The 14,170-nt window shown below is 38.5% G+C and overlaps 1 protein-coding gene and 1 non-coding gene across 4 annotated transcripts in view; both read left to right on the top strand.

Annotated features, from left to right (window-relative positions):
• SOS1 (SOS Ras/Rac guanine nucleotide exchange factor 1) overlaps positions 1–14,170 on the top strand; it is a 153,567-nt gene that overhangs the window by 39,738 nt on the left and 99,659 nt on the right. The window lies entirely within an intron of this gene.
• TRNAG-UCC (transfer RNA glycine (anticodon UCC)) lies at positions 1,103–1,175 on the top strand. The gene has a single exon. It is a non-coding gene; the product is annotated as a tRNA-Gly (tRNA).

Raw genomic sequence — 14,170 nt, 5'->3', positions numbered from 1 at the left:
ATACCGTACATCTAGTGTCTACTGGTGGGTGAAGTTGAAAATGATCATTTTGAAACAATGACAGAACCTTTCTGAAACTTTTTTAAGTAGCACATTTGAGCAGTGGTTTAAAATATTTTTTTGAAACTGTGTTTTGTGTGATTCTAGGAAGTACCTTAGGGGGACCTTCATGGTAACTGAGGGGATGGATGAACTAGAGGTAGGAGACACCACCCTCTCTTTAACCAGGGCAGCTTTACTTTTATTTGTGTTATATATTGTGGTTCAGTGGAAATTTCTTTTGGGAGCTCCCCTCTCCCTGCTAAAAGTTTTGAAAATCACTGGACTAGCAGGTGTATGATGTGGGGTTTTGGAGGGGAAACAAGGATGATGTGTGTGGCTGACTGAATTACTTGTAAATAGATATTCTGTAGTTAGCCTGACGAGAAGTCCTCCGAAGTTATTAATGGTGATTGGGGAATGCTACTCCAGGACATCTTTGATTAATAGATCAATAGTTCTCAAGTTTTTGATCTCATGACCCCTTTACACTCTTAAATAATTATTGAGGCTCTCAAAGAGCAACTTGTATATGAGTTATACCCATGAATTTATATTTTTTAAAATAAAACATTTAAATTTATTTTAAAATAGTAAACTCGGGCTTCCCTGGGGGTGTAGTGGTTAAGAATCCCCCTGCCAATGCAGGAGACACGGGTTCAAGCCCTGGTCCGGGAGGATTCCCCATGCCGCAGAGCAACTAGGCCCGTAAGCCACAACTACTGAGCCCACGTGCCGCAACCGCTGAAGCCCGTGTGCCTAGAGCCCATGCTCTGCAAATGGGAGGGGCCACCACAATGAGAAGCCTGCACAGCGCAACAAAGAGTAGCCCCTGCTCGCCATAGCTAGAGAAAAGCCCGCGCACAGCAACGAAGACCCAACGCAGCCAAATAAATAGATTAATTAATTAATTTTAAAAAATAGTAAACTCATTACATATTAACAACAATAAAATTTTTATTAAAATAACGATGTTTTCCAAACAAAAAAATTTAGTGTCATTGTTTTACATTTTTGCAAATCTCTTTACCATCTGGCTTAATAGAAGAAACACAGAGGGACTTCCCTGGTGGTCCAGTGGTTAAGACTCTGCACTTCCACTGCAGGGGGCACAGGTTCGATCCCTGATCGGGGAGCTAAGATCCCGCATGCTGCATGGCTCAGCCAAAAATAAAAAATTTTTTAAATGAATTAAAAAAAAAGAAGAAACACAGATTCTCATATCTCCCTCTGCATCCAGTCTGTTGTGATATGCTGTTTTAGTTGAACTACATGAAGAAAATATAGCCTCATGCATATAAATAGTGGGGAAGGGAAAAGGTTTTTCAGATGTTATGAATGTTTTTCTTTGACATCAGACCCCGTTAAGTTGTAGTTTCTTATTTGCAATGTGGAATCTGAAACCATAGCAATGGACTTTTTGTTTCCTGAACTTAGAGTAGCAATGTACTCTTGTAGAAAGGCTCTAAAGGCCTCATTGGGTGCTCATCGTTGCTGCTCTATCACCCTCAAAGTCCTTAAGTGATCTGGCCTCCTACTATCTCTTTGATCTCATCTCCAAACCCTCTGCTGACTCTGCTTTAGTCTCACTGCACTCCGTGCTGTTTGTTTCTCTAAACAGTATCCTGTGTTGGCTTTTGTGCTGCTGTTTCCTCTGACTTCTTAGCAAATAAATTAGATATTGCGTTAAATGATCTTAATTTAGTAAAAACCTACTGGCAAAACATATTTCTGGTTTTGAATGTGAAAATAGGAATCTCTGAGTTGAATTACTTATACTTGGCTTGACATTGGCATTGCAGTCAGAAACATTTACTCACCACCTTTATGTCATACTCTGACTTGGTCCTGTGTTGGTGGAAATGAAAGTGGTGACAAGTCATTTTGGTTACTAATACTTTGCTATAGAGTACATAAATGTGCCTCCCCTTTGCAAAACACTAAAGATTGTCTTTACTATTATAGTTTACTAGAACCTAACCACATAGGCAATCAGTCATTTTAGGGAAATATAACAGAAATAGAAAGTCACTATTCTATATGTTTAGGGCAGATTTGATTTAAATCTAGGTGATTGAAACAATTAAACCTACTGGTCAGGAACATTCAACATTTTTCTTCAAAAGTACATTGTTATTGCTTGGTATACTTAATATTCTTCACTTAAAAGGTAGACTACACATTTTCAGGAAGTTACATTTCTATATATTTGATGCTTCACTGAATTCACCAATTTATTGAGTGGTAGTCCAAGGAAAAAGGGGTTAAAAAGATGCATCTTACAGAATTGCTATGGTGTTATATAGTATGATTAGGAGCCCCAAGTAAACAAAGACAAATTCTCACTAACTTTTTAGGAAAAGTCCTCTCTCTGATTTAACAGGTTAAAGATGTATATTTGAGGATTTTTTTTTCTGTTATGTGTTACGAGTTCAGTGGATACTGAAATATTTAATTATATAACTTTATTCTGGATATATTTTTAATACTTTAAAAATTCAATTTTAAGGAAATAATTATTGTTATACCTTAACGGTTAGACTTTGTGTTTAATATTGTACTTAAAACCTACAAAAGTCAGATGTCAGCATGAAAAAGAAACGCATCTACCTTCCTTATCTAGTTTATTTCCAGATTTTCACCTTTCTGTTTCCCATTAGTGTACAGTTGGAGATCTTAGTTGCAAATAAAAGGACTTGGTTTTAAAAAGAAATTTGTTGGAAGGTGCTGCTTAGAGGGTCATGGAAGGGGAGAGTAGCCCTGATAGAGAAACTGGCAGGAGCCAAGGGAGCTCTGTTCAGGGCCTCAGGGTTCATGGCAGCAGGCTTTGAAGTGGAAAAGACGTGCTAGATCTCTGCTTCTGCTGTGACTGACCCCTAGTCAGTCTTTCCTTCCTTGGGTTACCTGCTTATGTTTTAGGGAAGAGTGTCTGTGCCCATCCCCTGGCTATGCTAGAACTGGAAGAGGTAGTGTTTAGCCCTTTTGGCTTCTATGCTGGGAAGTGGTCACCAGAAATTCCTCTTTTGCCAACATTGCACGGAGAGGGAGAGCTAATTCCTCAAAAGAAAGTCAGAGTCCTGTTAGGAAGATGCCCAGAAATGACAGATATTCACTACAGTTAGTTGAAGGGAGAACTATCATTATAAATCCACAGAAGAAACAAGTTAGTTAAAACTGTATTGCAGCCTCAATTGAAAGAAAAAAATAGATTGCAGTTTAATAACACTTTTCGTACAGAAGTACAAAAACACCTCGATTAGTAGTACAGAAGCACCTGCATTAGTAATTTCTGAAATAAATATACTTAAGTCATCACTTAACTGATACAGTATTCTTGAAAGTCCGTGTGTGTTGTGTGTGTTGTGATACAAATTATAATGAAAGGACTTCATTAGCACTTCACCGATAGTGATGTTACTTACAATTTTATGGGCACATTCACACACACATAATAATAATCCCTTAAAGTTATATAGCATATTTGCATTCATTATTTAATATTTGTTGTAACATTATATTGTAGGTATTGGCCCCAATTTATGGAGTAGGAAGACTGAAAAGTTATATGTCTTGTCCAGAGTCATACTGTTGTTAAGTTAGAGTCAAGATTTTAATCCAGAAAAAAAAGATTTTTATCCAGGTCCTACTTATTCACACATATTACGAAGGGCCTGGATAACCCTTAATTATCATACAATAAAATCATGCCTATCTTGCAAGATGGTTGAAGATTAGAGATAAAGTACAGGAAGTTTCCTGTTATTGTAAGAGTTAAAAAATATTTAACATTTAGTTAAATGTTCATTTTTTTTAAAATTAAAGTATTTCTATAGTAATTGATTTTTGGGGATCTTTGGTTAATTTGTAGAGTCACTTTTTTTGAGTCACATTTTACAAAGGAAGTAATATTGCCTCATAAGAATTCTGAAATTATAACATAGCACTTTGATTTAGAAGTAAATTGTCATTTTCATTTTAAACTTTAATTGGGAAATTTGAGTGGTTATGTATGAAGTTTTTCTTGAATGCCTAGTTTGAAGAGACTTTTTTTACAACTAATTAAGAGCTTCCAAGTGGATTTAAGTTTGTCTTGATTTTGAAGAGATTCTGTTTGAAATTTCTAATCTTTTCTGTTGAAGCATACTTTGATTAATTTTTAAAAAATTTATTTCAAGTTCTAAAATATCCCATGCTCTTGGATTGGAAGAATCAATATTGGTAAAATGGCCATACTACCCAAAGCAATCTACAGATTTAATGCGATCTCTATCAAATTACCCATGACATCTTTCACAGAGCTAGAACAAATGATACTAAAATTTGTATGGAAACATAAAAGACCCAGAATTGCCAAAGCAATTCTGAGTAAAAAGAACAAAGTAGGAGGCAATAACCCTCCCAGACTTCAGATAATACTACAAAGCTATAGTAATCAAAACAACTGTGGTATTGGCACAAAAACAGATATATGAATCAATGGAACAGAATAGAGAGCCCAGAAATAAACCCACGCACCTACGGTCAATTAATCTTCCACAAAGGAGGCAAGAATATACAGTGGGGAAAAGACAGTCTCTTCAGCAAGTGGCGTTGGGAAAGTTGGACAGCCACATGTCATGAAGTTAGAATACACCCTCACACCATACACAAAAATAAACTCAAAATGGCTTAAAGACTTAAAATATGAGACATGACACTATAAAACTCCTAGAAGAGAGCATAGGCAAAACATTCTCTGACATAAATCGTAGCAATATTTTCTTAGGTCAGTCTCTCAAGGCAATAGAAATAAAAGCAAAAATAAACAAATGGGATCAAATCAAATGTGTAAGTTTTTGCACAACAAAGGAAACCATAAACAAAACAAAAAGACAACCTACGGACTGGGAGAAAATATTTGCAAATGATGCAGCTAACAAGGGATTAATTTCCAAAATATGCAAACAACTCAGTAACAGAAAAAAAACATAATAAAAAAATAGGCAGGGCTTCCCTGGTGGTGCAGTGGTTGAGAGTCCGCCTGCCGATGCAGGGGACACAGGTTCGTGCCCCGGTCCGGGAAGATCCCACATGCTGCGGAGCAGCTGGGCCCGTGAGCCATGGCCGCTGAGCCCGCGCGTCCGGAGCCTGTGCTCCGCAACGGGAGAGGCCACAACAGTGAGAGGCCCGTGTACCACAAAAAAAAAGGGGGGGGGGCAGAAGACCTAAATAGGTATTTCTCCAAAGGAGACATACAAATGACCAATAGGCACATGAAAAGATGCTCAACGTCACTAATTATTAGAGAAATGCACCTCAAAAGTACTGTGAGGTACCTACCTCCTCATACCAATCAGGATGGCCATCATTAAAAAGTCTACAAATAGACTTTGGTTGCCGGGGAGAGTGGGGGTCAGGGTAGGATTGAATTGGGAGTTTGGGACTAGCAGATGCAAACTATTACATATAGAACAGATAAAACAAGGTCCTATTGTATAGCAGAGGGATGTATATTCAATATCCTGTAATAAACCATAATGGAAAATATATGTATAACTGAATCACTTTGCTGTACACCAGAAACCAACACAACATTGTAAATCAACTACAATTTTAAAAATTTATTTCGAGTTTTAAGTATATAATGTACCTTTCTTGCCTTAAAAAGATGTGATTTCTTTGTCAGTAGATATGTAAGGTGTAAATATATGAATTTGCTATTTTTAAAAGTTGAGATTTAAGTACAATGTGAATGCATGTTGTGAAAACACAAGGAATATTGTAAGAGAATATATATAAATGGTAGAGAGGAAAAGGTCTGCTGGGTTAGGTTGGAGAGTTACAAAGTGTTGGAGATTTTATTTTTATCCAAGAAAATTTGTAGTGGGGCACGGAATCCAGGTACGTGTGGTAGGCTGTGAAGAGGTAGGGAAAGGTGTACTTTAGATCAGTGGTTCTCAACCAGTAGTGATTTTGCCCCCCCAAGGTAACATTTGGCAATGTCTAGAGACATTTTTGTTTGTCACAACTTGGGTGGGTAGGTTGCTGCTAATGTCATCTAGTGGTTAGTGTCCAAGTTATGCTGCTGAACTTGGTACACAGGTCAGCCCCCATGAAAGAGAATTAGTTGGCTTAAGATGTCAGGAGTGCTGAGGTTGAAAACTCCTGCTTTAGATCCAGATGGTGGATCCAAAATGAAGGAATAGAGCTGATAAAGTCGTCTTAAATTAGAAAAGGCAAAAAAGGATGCTCAGTCTTTGATTTATTTTTTTAAAAAAATATAAGTTGGCTGTTTAAGTTCACTTCAAGTTTTTTCCCCCCCTCTGTTTTCTCATATGCAGCTTTAATCTGGTGCTGCAGTGACCACATTCAAAATATCCAGTGACTGGTATTAGTAATCTGACTGGTGTGAATAGGCACCCTACTGTGTCAGGTGTTAACCCTTCAGCTAGTGGAGAGTGAGGAGATTCCAAAATTTCAGGTTAAGGGCCCGAATGGCAGGAAGTGTCTGTTGAGAGAGAAGGGGTATTTGCAGTCTTTGGGCAACAGCTCAGCATTAGACCTGGTGGTTAGTTTCCAGGCCAGTGCTGCAAAAGCACATATAACTCTCATATAGAAGAAAATCTGAATATTTACAGAATAGGAAAATGGTAGAAAATAATACTAGTAATTAAATTAGAAGTTTAAGTAAGGATAGTTTTCTTTTTTTCAGCTTAACGTTGGTAGTACTTCAGAAAATTGATTTAATCATTGAAGGATATAGAAGCAGATACTTTGTATTCAGAGTCTGAAGGGAACTTTCTGATGCTTACAAGGAGTTTTTAGAGACTAATGTTAATGGTTTTGTAGTAAGTCTAATTCACATCAAACTTGGATTTCTTTTAATTTCTTAAAAATTTGAATTGACTTTAATTATAAATGTATTTAGTGGTTTTTGTTTCTTAATCATTCATTTATTCATTCAGCCAACCAACAAAATGACAAGAGGTATTCTAGATACCACAGAGATAGAAAGTGATGAGACAAAGTCGCTATTTACATGAACCTTAAATTCTGGTAGGAGAAAGCAAACAAATAAATGGACAAAGAACTATTGTGGTTTCAGGAAAGAGTAAGTGTAATAAACAAAATGAAGCAGGTTGGGGTAAAGAGGGTCTGAGAGGTAAGAAGGGAAGGTGTTCTTTTAAATGTAGTGGTCAAGGAAGGCTTCTGGAGGAGGTGACATTTGAGAAGAGACAAGAATGTTCAGAAGGAGCCAGCCATGCAAAAATCTGGTGAAGGAGCATCCTAAAAGAGGGGTTAGCTAAAGACCTTGAAGCAGGACAAACTTGGTATGTGTAAGAAAGATCAGGACAACGAGTATGACTAGAGTGTTACATTTGTGAGGAAGAATTATAAGAGATAAGCTGGGAAAAGTAGAAAGGGACTACTTCATCTAGAAACTTACATGCTTAATGATGGTTAAACCATTAGAAAATTTTGAGCAAAGGCCAAAGTCAAATTTAGGTTTTAAAAAAAAAGAGATGATTCTGGGCACTCTGAAGGAAAAAAGATTATTGATGGGCAAGAATGAACCAAAGTGACCAGTTTGGAGGCAAGAGGTGATGGTCATGTGGACTAGTAGTTTAGGTGGTAAGAAGGTGTCAGAATTGGGGTATATTTTGGGTAAAACAAATAGATTTGTTGAATGTGTAGGGAAGAATGAAAAGAGGAATCAAGGTTGACTGCTGTATTTTTGGCCCGTGCTGACTGAATGGAGGTGCCATTTACTGAGATGAGAAAAATGTGAGGAGGAGTAGTTTGAGGGTGGAGTCAGACCTAAGAATTCAGTTTGGGTTGTGGTAAGTTTGAAGGAATTATTAGACATTCAAGTGGAGATGTATAGAGTGTAGGTATCTCAGATCAGGGGAAAGGTTAAGTCTGGGGATAAAAATGGGGGAATTTTGAGTGAATAGTTGGTAAAGCCATGGACTGGGTCACTTAGAGTACACTGGATGAAGAAGAGAAAAGTGCCAAGGATTGAGCTTTGGAGGACTCCAGCATTTCAGAGATGGAGAGAAGACTAAGAGTGTCCATTGAAATGGACCATTAGGAGAGCATGGTGCCTTGGAAGTCAAATGAAGAAGGGGTTTCAACTGTGGTCAACTATGTCATGCTGCCAAGAGGTCAAGTGAGATGAGGTCAGGGATTTAGCCCTGGCCACTTTGCAGAATGGCAGTCCTTGGTGACCCTGATAGACCTAAGTGGAGAAGAGCCTAGGGGGTGGGTAGAGAAAATTACTATGGAGACTTGAGTATATCTCTGAAAGGCAACAGAAAATGAGTGGAAGGCTAGGGTACCTGAGGGCAAGGAATGTTCTGAGCATTTTTGTATACCAATGGGAATGATCTAGTTGTGATTAAGTTCAGTTTTGTTGTTCATGAATGAAGTTAGGATTTTGTGAAGTAGAAGAGAATTGGAAAGGAACTAACGGACTTATGGAGCAGCGGTCCCCAACCCTTTTGGCACCAGAGACTGGTTTCATGGAAGAGAGTTTTTCCACAGACCAGGGGGTGGGGGCGGTTTCAGGATGTTTCAAGTGCATAACATTTAGTGTACACTTTATTTCTATTATTATTACATTGTAATATACAATGAAATAATTATACAGCTCACCATAGTGCAGAGTCAGTGGGAGCCCTGAGCTTGTTTTCATTTGCCATTCACTGATAGGGTTTTGATGAGAGTCTGCAAGCAGTTGATTTATTATGGTCTCTGTGCAGTCAAACCTCTCTGCTAATGATAATCTGTATTTGCAGCCGCTCCCCTCAGATCCACCTAGATCATCACGCATTAGATTCTCATAAGGAGTGTATAACCTAGAACCCTCGCATGCGCAGTTCACAGTAGGATTCGTGCTCCTATGAGGATCTGATGCCGCCGCTGATCCGACAGGAGGCAGAGCTCAGGCAGTAGTAATGTGAGCGAAGGGGAGCGGCTGTAAATACGGATGAAGCTTCACTTGCTCACCTGCTGCTCACCTCCTGCTGTGCAGCCTGGTTCCTAACAGGCTAGTACTGGTCCGTGGCTCAGGGGTTGGGGACCCCTGTTATAGAGGATTATTTGTACCTGTGGGAAAGTTGGAATTCCTAATTTGGTGTTATAGATGAAACATCAAGGGAGTTGAATGCATTGTATATATAATTTTACTCATTCAAAGTGTTGTACTTGAGCTCCTGCTGAAGTACCAGAAACTACAATATAAAGGTAAGAAATGGTCCCTCCCCTCAAGGAGCCAAAATTTTAGCAAAATACACAGATGTATGTATCCTTGTGCAAAGTACAGTCCTTACTTAGACCAGCAGCATTGATAGAACTACCAAATGCCCACCCTAGACCTACTAAATCATAATCTGTATTTTAAACAAGATATTTAGGGGACATGTATGCATGTTAAAGTCTGAGAAGCACTGTTCTACACAAACTAAACATAATGTAATAAGAACTATAGATTCTTATAAATAAAATACAGTATCAACTCAATTACTACCCTCATCTCTCCAGAAGAAGAAAAATGGTCATGGAGAAGAAAAATTAAATCAGACATTTTCGTGGATTGGCATATTAAAAGGTGCTCAGTGGGGCTTCCCTGGCGGCGCAGTGGTTGAGAGTCTGCCTGCCGATGCAGGGGACACGGGTTCCTGCCCAGGTCTGGGAGGATCCCGCGTGCCGCGGAGCAGCTGGGCCCGTGAGCCATGGCCGCTGAGCCTGCGCATCCGGAGCCTGTGCTCCGCGACGGGAGAGGCCACAACAGTGAGAGTCCCGCATACAGCAAAAAAAAAAAAAAAAGGTGCTCAGTGGAGTTTGTTGAACTGAACTGACACCAGGCACTGCTTTTTTGGAATATGCAAATGTAGTAGTCTACATTTAGTGTTTCTGCACAGAATTTTTGTAAATAGATTGTTTCAATAAAAAGAATGAAACTCAGATCACAGAGAAAATGGGGACAATGAAAGCCAAGATTACATAAGTTGTTTGCAGTATATTGAATATTCGCTAGCGCCAGGCACATGGGAAGTGCTAAGATACAAAGATAAGGGAGACAGTCACTGCCCTCTAGTAGGAAACTCATGGATATTTATTTTATTCTTTGGGCTATAATACAATATTATTTTGTTGTTGTTGTTTTGCGGTACGCGGGCCTCTCACTGTTGTGGCCTCTCCCGTTGCAGAGCACAGGCTCCGGTCGCGCAGGCTCAGTGGCCATGGCTTACGGGCCCAGCCGCTCCGCGGCATGTGGGATCTTCCCAGACCAGGGCACGAACCCGTGTCCCCTGCATCGGCAGGCGGACGCTCAACCACTGCGCTACCAGGGAAGCCCCAGTACTATTTCTTAATTAAAGTATAGTTGATTATGTTAGTTTATACTTACAATATTAGGCATATAACATAGTGATTCTATATTTTTATAAATTATATTCATTTAAAGTTATTATAAAATATTAGCTATATTCCCTGTGGTGCACATTGTATCCTTGTATCTTATTTATTTTATACATAGTAGTTTGTACCTCTTAATTTCCTACCCCTATCTTGCTTCTGCCCCCAGTACAGTACTATTGTTACTTATTTTATTGCGTAGTTGTTCCAGCTTTAGCCATTAGGAGCTCTTTCAAGTTGGCTTCTGTTGAAAACTGCTTTCTGATTCAACTTTTTCCTCAGTTCTTCCCTTTTTTGAGGGATGCCTAGTATAGGATCAGTGTTTTATGAAAAGTGGGGTCTTCTGATTAGCCACCGATATCAGAATCATCAAGGGTGTTTAAAAAAAACAAAACCACATTTAACATCACTAATCATTAGGGAAATGAAATTGAGTACTACAATGAGATACCACTTCACACCCATTAGGATAGCTATTATCAAATAATCAGAAAACAGTGTGTTGGCAGGATTTGGAGAAATTGGAACCCTCTTGCATTACTTATGGGAATGTAAAATGGTATAGCTGCTGCGGAAAACATGGTGGTTCCTCAAAAAACTAAACATAGAATTACCATATATTCCAGCAATTCTACTTCTAGGTGCAAGCATACCTTGGTTCTAGATCATTGCAATAAAGCAAATATTGCAGTAAAGCTAGTCACATGAATTTTTTGGTTTCCCAGTGCTTATAAAAGTTATGTTTCTATTACACTGTGTTCTGTTGAGTATGCAATAGCATTATGTCTTTAAAAATGTACATATATTAATTAAAAAATAATGCTGTTGGGAAAATGGTGTTAATAGACTTGCTCGACACAGGGTTGCCACAGACCTTCAATCTGTTAAAAAAACCAAAACCAAAAAGACACAGTATCTGCTAAGCATGATAAAATGAGGTATGCCTGTGTATACCCCAAAGAGTTGAAAGCAGGGACTTAAACAGACATTTGTACAGCAGTGTTCATAGCAGCACTATTCACAATAGCCAAAGGTAGAAACAACCCAAATAGTCATTGCTGGATGAATAAATGGATAAACATAATGTGCTATGTACATACAATGGAATATTATTCAGCCTTAAAAAAAAATGAATGAAAATTAATGTAACCTCTCACATCGCTAGGCTAAAGAAGAAAAAAATCACATGGTGATATCAGTAGAGGCAAAAAAAAGTATTTGACAAAATCCAACTCTCATTCATGATAAAAACTTAGTAAACTAGGGATACAGGGGAACTTCCTCAACTAGATAAAGAATAGGTACAAAAAAAGCTATGGGCTTCCCTGGTGGCGCAGTGGTTGAGGGTCCGCCTGCCGATGCAGGGGACACGGGTTTGTGCCCCGGTCCAGGAAGATCCCACATGCCGCGGAGTGGCTAGGCCTGTGAGCCATGGCCGCTGAGCCTGCGTATCCGGAGCCTGTGCTCCACAACGGGAGAGGCCACAGCAGTGAGAGGCCCGCGTACCACAAAAAAACACAAAAAAAACCCTACAACTAACATCATACTTAATGTTGAGAAACTCAAAGCATTTCCACTAAGATCAGGAACAATGCCAAGATGTGCCCTCTTAACACTGCTTTTCAGCATCATACTGGAAGTCCTAGCTAATGCAATTAAACAAGAAAAGGAAATAAATGGAATGCAGGTTTGGAGAGAAGAAATAAAACCATCATTACTTGCAAATGACATGATTGTTTATGTAGAAAATCTGAAAGAATGGACAAAAAAAAAAAAAAAAAAAAAAAACAACTCCTGAGAATAGACCAAAAAACTCCTGGAACTAATAAGTGATTCTAGCAAGGTTGCAAGATATAAGGTTAAATTACAAAAGTAAGTCACTTTCCTGTATATCGACAATGAAAAAGTATAATTTAAATTACATAGAACATATAAAAACCAAGAGTGAACTGTAAGGATTTTAGGTGGTAATGATATGTCGATATAGATTCATCAGTTGTAACAAATGTACCACTCTGATAGGGGGATGTTGATAACAGAGGAAGCTATGCATGTATGCGGGCAGAGGGTATATGGGAAATCTCTCTACTTTCTGCTCAGTTTTGCTGTGAAACTAAAATTGCTCTAAAAAATAGTCTTTTGATTATTAGGAGTTATCAGTTTAAAAAAGAATGAAATCTGGGGCTTCCCTGGTGGTGCAGTGGTTAAGAATCTGCCTGCCAATGCAGGGGACATGGGTTCGAGCCCTGGTCTGGGAAGATCCCACATGCCACGGAGTGGCTAGGCCTGTGTGTCACAACTACTGAGCCTGCGCGTCTGGAGCCTGTGCTCCCCAACGGGAGAGGCCGCGACAGTGAGAGGCCCGTGCACCGCGATGAAGAGTGGCCCCTACTCGCCGCAACTGGAGAAAGCCCTCACACAGAAACAAAGACCCAACACATCCATAAATAAATAAATAAACTTATTTTTTTTTAAAAAGAATGAAATCTGATATATGCTGCAATGTGGATGAACCTTGAAAAGATTTTGTGAAGCAAAAGAAGCCAGGCACAAAAGGATAAATATTGTATAATTCCTACAACAGTCAAATTCAGAGACAAGTGGTTACCAGTGACTGAGGAGAGGAAGGAATGGGGAATTATTGTTTAATGGGTACAGAATTCCATTCTGCGATGATGAAAAAGTTCTGGAGATGGATAGTGGTAATGGTTGCAGAACAGTGAATGTGCTTAATGCCATTAAATTGTGTACTTAAGAATGGTTAAATGGTAAATTTTGTGTGCATTTTACCACAATTTTAAAAAAGCAAAACACTTCAGGTAATTGTTAAGCATGGTTTCGGTTAGAGCCACTGATATATGGGATTATATAATGCAAAGTGGGATAAACTGGATTTTGTTGGTACTATATCTAAAGAGAAATTTGTCAAATTGATGAGTTCAAGTACGTACAGTCTTCATCTGTTTTTAATGTTCAGCTGCTATAATTTGTACCTCACTGCATGTGGTAATGTGAATAGTGACTACTTACAATTATTTAGCATTCTATCATTTAAAGTACTTTCAGTTATATGACTTCATTTGATCAAGTGTCTCTGGAGATGGGTAATGATATTGCCTTTTTCAGGTGAGAAACTTGAGATTTAGGAGATATGATTTACCTAAGACAACAAATACATACATACATACAGGTAAAGTCAGACCTCCAAGATAGATCTTCTGACAGCAACTCTCATTATTTGCCCCATTGGCAGTCTCCAAGAAAATAGGAGGTCTTGTTTAAGTTATTAGAAAGATCCCATGGATTTAATTGTTTTGTGAACTGAAAAAATGAAGTTTTTAAATGAATCATAAGACTTAATACTTTATTTTGCAGACTATCATTTGACAGCTCTATTGTTCTTGCCATATTGCTTAATATTTACAAAATCAAGATACACTGATTCTATATAAGGAAGTATTTTTATGAAGCATAAACATGTGATACTTTATAATAAATACTAATTAATGCTAGTTATCAGGAAATCTGAAGCACATCTATTATTGTGTGGAGCTGTTTTCTTCTCTTGCGTTGAACTAATCTCTGTACCCAACCATTTGTGTATACTATGCTTTTCATTATTCTTTTAGAGCTTCCCTGTGAAGAACATATTCATCACATTGGAGCCCAAGAGTCAGTAGGTTCCCTTCTTTGCCAGGGACATTTGGCCATGCTCTAGAATAGTAGAAAGATG

The sequence above is a fragment of the Neophocaena asiaeorientalis genome, unplaced genomic scaffold (assembly GCF_003031525.2).
Source record: "Neophocaena asiaeorientalis asiaeorientalis breed wild unplaced genomic scaffold, Neophocaena_asiaeorientalis_V1.1 scaffold171, whole genome shotgun sequence".
Lineage (NCBI taxonomy): Eukaryota > Metazoa > Chordata > Mammalia > Artiodactyla > Phocoenidae > Neophocaena > Neophocaena asiaeorientalis.
The sequence above is the reverse complement of the archived record's forward strand: the minus strand, read 5'-3'. Positions and strand labels throughout refer to the sequence as shown.